Source organism: Oncorhynchus keta, chromosome 27, assembly GCF_023373465.1.
Source record: "Oncorhynchus keta strain PuntledgeMale-10-30-2019 chromosome 27, Oket_V2, whole genome shotgun sequence".
NCBI lineage: Eukaryota > Metazoa > Chordata > Actinopteri > Salmoniformes > Salmonidae > Oncorhynchus > Oncorhynchus keta.
Window position 1 is genome coordinate 10,213,118 of NC_068447.1, and position 5,797 is coordinate 10,218,914.

Here is a 5,797-nt window from a genome sequence, read left to right on the forward strand (position 1 = left end):
AGAGGAAGACGCCAGATAGACAGTAACTTGGCATGAACAGGGAGGAAGACGCCAGATAGTAACTTGGGAAGAACAGGGAGGAAGACGCCAGATATACAGTAACTTGGGAAGAACAAGAGGAAGACGCCAGATAGACAGTAACTTGCGGAGAACAAGAGGAAGACGCCAGATAGACAGTAACTTGGGGAGAACAAGAGGAAGACGCCAGATAGACAGTAACTTGGGAAGAACAAGAGGAAGACCCCAGATAGACAGTAATTTGGGAAGAACAGGGAGGAAGACGCCAGATAGTAACTTGGGAAGAACAGGGAGGAAGACGCCAGATAGACAGTAACTTGGGAAGAACAAGAGGAAGGCGCCAGATGGACAGTAACTTGGGATGAACAGGGAGGAAGACGCCAGATAGACAGTAACTTGGGATGAACAGGGAGGAAGACGCCAGATAGACAGTAACTTGGGATGAACAGGGAGGAAGACGCCAGATAGACAGTAACTTGGGATGAACAGGGAGGAAGACGCCAGATAGACAGTAACTTGGGAAGAACAAGAGGAAGGCGCCAGATAGACAGTAACTTGGGATGAACAGGGAGGAAGACGCCAGATAGACAGTAACTTGGGATGAACAGGGAGGAAGACGCCAGATAGACAGTAACTTGGGATGAACAGGGAGGAAGACGCCAGATAGACAGTAACTTGGGATGAACAGGGAGGAAGACGCCAGATAGACAGTAACTTGGGATGAACAGGGAGGAAGACGCCAGATAGACAGTAACTTGGGAAGAACAAGAGGAAGACGCCAGATAGACAGTAACTTGGGATGAACAGGGAGGAAGACGCCAGATAAGAACAGGGAGGAAGACGCCAGATAGAGAGTAACTTGCGAAGAACAAGAGGAAGACCCCAGATAGACAGTAATTTGGGAAGAACAGGGAGGAAGACGCCAGATAGTAACTTGGGAAGAACAGGGAGGAAGATGCCATATAGACAGTAACGTGGGAAGAACAGGGAGGAAGACGCCAGATAGACAGTAACTTGGGAAGAACAAGAGGAAGACGCCAGATAGACAGTAACTTGAGGAAGACGCCAGATAGACAGTAACTTGGGAAGTACAGGGAGGAAGACGCCAGATAGACAGTAACTTGGGATGAACAGGGAGGAAGACGCCAGATAGACAGTAACTTGGGAATAACAAGACGAAGTCGCCAGATAGACAGTAACTTGGGGAGAACAAGAGGAAGACGCCAGATAGACAGTAACTTGGGAAGTACAAGAGGAAGACGCCAGAGAGACAGTAACTTGGGATGAACAGGGAGGAAGACGCCAGATAGACAGTAACTTGGGATGAACAGGGAGGACGACGCCAGATAGACAGTAACTTGGGATGAACAGGGAGGAAGACGCCAGATAGACAGTAACTTGGGAAGAACAAGAGGAAGACGCCAGATAGACAGTAACTTGGGAAGAACAGGGAGGAAGACGCCAGATAGACAGTAACTTGGGATGAACAGGGAGGAAGACGCCAGATAGACAGTAACTTGGGATGAACAGGGAGGAAGACGCCAGATAGACAGTAACTTGGGATGAACAGGGAGGAAGACGCCAGATAGACAGTAACTTGGGATGAACAGGGAGGAAGACGCCAGATAGACAGTAACTTGGGAAGAACAAGAGGAAGATGCCAGATAGACAGTAACTTGGGATGAACAGGGAGGAAGACGCCAGATAGACAGTAACTTGTGAAGAACAGGGAGGAAGACGCCAGATAGATGTAACTTGCGAAGAACAAGAGGAAGACCCCAGATAGACAGTAATTTGGGAAGAACAGGGAGGAAGACGCCAGATAGTAACTTGGGAAGAACAGGGAGGAAGATGCCAGATAGACAGTAACGTGGGAAGAACAGGGAGTAAGACGCCAGATAGTAACTTGGGAAAACAAGAGGAAGACGCCAGATAGACAGTAACTTGGGATGAACAGGGAGGAAGACGCCAGATAGACAGTAACTTGGGAAGAACAGGGAGGAAGACGCCAGATAGACAGTAACTTGGGAAGAACAGGGAGGAAGACGCCAGATAGACAGTAACTTGGGATGAACAGGGAGGAAGACGCCAGATAGACAGTAACTTGGGATGAACAGGGAGGAAGACGCCAGATAGACAGTAACTTGGGATGAACAGGGAGGAAGACGCCAGATAGACAGTAACTTGGGATGAACAGGGAGGAAGACGCCAGATAGACAGTAACTTGGGATGAACAGGGAGGAAGACGCCAGATAGACAGTAACTTGGGATGAACAGGGAGGAAGACGCCAGATAGACAGTAACTGGGGATGAACAGGGAGGAAGACGCCAGATAGACAGTAACTGGGGATGAACAGGGAGGAAGACGCCAGATAGACAGTAACTTGGGATGAACAGGGAGGAAGACGCCAGATAGACAGTGACTTGGGATGAACAGGGAGGAAGACGCCAGATAGACAGTAACTTGGGATGAACAGGGAGGAAGACGCCAGATAGACAGTAACTTGGGATGAACAGGGAGGAAGACGCCAGATAGACAGTAACTTGGGATGAACAGGGAGGAAGACGCCAGATAGACAGTAACTTGGGATGAACAGGGAGGAAGACGCCAGATAGACAGTAACTTGGGATGAACAGGGAGGAAGACGCCAGATAGACAGTAACTTGGGAAGAACAGGGAGGAAGACGCCAGATAGACAGTAACTTGGGAAGAACAAGAGGAAGACGCCAGATAGACAGTAACTTGGGAAGAACAGGGAGGAAGACGCCAGATAGACAGTAACTTGGGAAGAACAGGAGGAAGACGCCAGATAGACAGTAACTTGGGAAGAACAGGGAGGAAGACGCCAGATAGACAGTAACTTGGGATGAACAGGGAGGAAGACGCCAGATAGACAGTAACTTGGGAAGAACAAGAGGAAGACGCCAGATAGACAGTAACTTGGGAAGAACAGGGAGGAAGACGCCAGATAGACAGTAACTTGGGATGAACAGGGAGGAAGACGCCAGATAGACAGTAACTTGGGATGAACAGGGAGGAAGACGCCAGATAGACAGTAACTTGGGATGAACAGGGAGGAAGACGCCAGATAGACAGTAACTTGGGATGAACAGGGAGGAAGACGCCAGATAGACAGTAACTTGGGAAGAACAGGAAGAAGATGCCAGATAGACAGTAACTTGGGATGAACAGGGAGGAAGACGCCAGATAGACAGTAACTTGTGAAGAACAGGGAGGAAGACGCCAGATAGATGTAACTTGCGAAGAACAAGAGGAAGACCCCAGATAGACAGTAATTTGGGAAGAACAGGGAGGAAGACGCCAGATAGTAACTTGGGAAGAACAGGGAGGAAGATGCCAGATAGACAGTAAGGTGGGAAGAACAGGGAGTAAGACGCCAGATAGTAACTTGGGAAAACAAGAGGAAGACGCCAGATAGACAGTAACTTGGGATGAACAGGGAGGAAGACGCCAGATAGACAGTAACTTGGGAAGAACAGGGAGGAAGACGCCAGATAGACAGTAACTTGGGAAGAACAGGGAGGAAGACGCCAGATAGACAGTAACTTGGGATGAACAGGGAGGAAGACGCCAGATAGACAGTAACTTGGGATGAACAGGGAGGAAGACGCCAGATAGACAGTAACTTGGGATGAACAGGGAGGAAGACGCCAGATAGACAGTAACTGGGGATGAACAGGGAGGAAGACGCCAGATAGACAGTAACTTGGGATGAACAGGGAGGAAGACGCCAGATAGACAGTAACTTGGGATGAACAGGGAGGAAGACGCCAGATAGACAGTAACTTGGGATGAACAGGGAGGAAGACGCCAGATAGACAGTAACTTGGGATGAACAGGGAGGAAGACGCCAGATAGACAGTAACTTGGGAAGAACAAGAGGAAGACGCCAGATAGACAGTAACTTGGGAAGAACAGGGAGGAAGACGCCAGATAGACAGTAACTTGGGATGAACAGGGAGGAAGACGCCAGATAGACAGTAACTTGGGATGAACAGGGAGGAAGACGCCAGATAGACAGTAACTTGGGATGAACAGAGAGGAAGACGCCAGATAGACAGTAACTTGGGAAGAACAGGGAGGAAGACGCCAGATAGACAGTAACTTGGGAAGAACAAGAGGAAGATGCCAGATAGACAGTAACTTGGGATGAACAGGGAGGAAGACGCCAGATAGACAGTAACTTGTGAAGAACAGGGAGGAAGACGCCAGATAGATGTAACTTGCGAAGAACAAGAGGAAGACCCCAGATAGACAGTAATTTGGGAAGAACAGGGAGGAAGACGCCAGATAGTAACTTGGGAAGAACAGGGAGGAAGATGCCAGATAGACAGTAACGTGGGAAGAACAGGGAGTAAGACGCCAGATAGTAACTTGGGAAAACAAGAGGAAGACGCCAGATAGACAGTAACTTGGGATGAACAGGGAGGAAGACGCCAGATAGACAGTAACTTGGGAAGAACAGGGAGGAAGACGCCAGATAGACAGTAACTTGGGAAGAACAGGGAGGAAGACGCCAGATAGACAGTAACTTGGGATGAACAGGGAGGAAGACGCCAGATAGACAGTAACTTGGGATGAACAGGGAGGAAGACGCCAGATAGACAGTAACTTGGGATGAACAGGGAGGAAGACGCCAGATAGACAGTAACTTGGGATGAACAGGGAGGAAGACGCCAGATAGACAGTAACTTGGGATGAACAGGGAGGAAGACGCCAGATAGACAGTAACTTGGGATGAACAGGGAGGAAGACGCCAGATAGACAGTAACTGGGGATGAACAGGGAGGAAGACGCCAGATAGACAGTAACTGGGGATGAACAGGGAGGAAGACGCCAGATAGACAGTAACTTGGGATGAACAGGGAGGAAGACGCCAGATAGACAGTAACTTGGGATGAACAGGGAGGAAGACGCCAGATAGACAGTAACTTGGGATGAACAGGGAGGAAGACGCCAGATAGACAGTAACTTGGGATGAACAGGGAGGAAGACGCCAGATAGACAGTAACTTGGGATGAACAGGGAGGAAGACGCCAGATAGACAGTAACTTGGGATGAACAGGGAGGAAGACGCCAGATAGACAGTAACTTGGGATGAACAGGGAGGAAGACGCCAGATAGACAGTAACTTGGGAAGAACAGGGAGGAAGACGCCAGATAGACAGTAACTTGGGAAGAACAAGAGGAAGACGCCAGATAGACAGTAACTTGGGAAGAACAGGAGGAAGACGCCAGATAGACAGTAACTTGGGAAGAACAGGAGGAAGACGCCAGATAGACAGTAACTTGGGAAGAACAAGAGGAAGACGCCAGATAGACAGTAACTTGGGATGAACAGGGAGGAAGACGCCAGATAGACAGTAACTTGGGATGAACAGGGAGGAAGACGCCAGATAGACAGTAACTTGGGATGAACAGGGAGGAAGACGCCAGATAGACAGTAACTTGGGATGAACAGGGAGGAAGACGCCAGATAGACAGTAACTTGGGAAGAACAGGGAGGAAGACGCCAGATAGACAGTAACTTGGGAAGAACAGGGAGGAAGACGCCAGATAGACAGTAACTTGGGAAGAACAGGGAGGAAGACGCCAGATAGACAGTAACTTGGGAAGAACAGGGAGGAAGACGCCAGATAGACAGTAACTTGGGATGAACAGGGAGGAAGACGCCAGATAGACAGTAACTTGGGAAGAACAAGAGGAAGGCGCCAGATGGACAGTAACTTGGGATGAACAGGGAGGAAGACGCCAGAT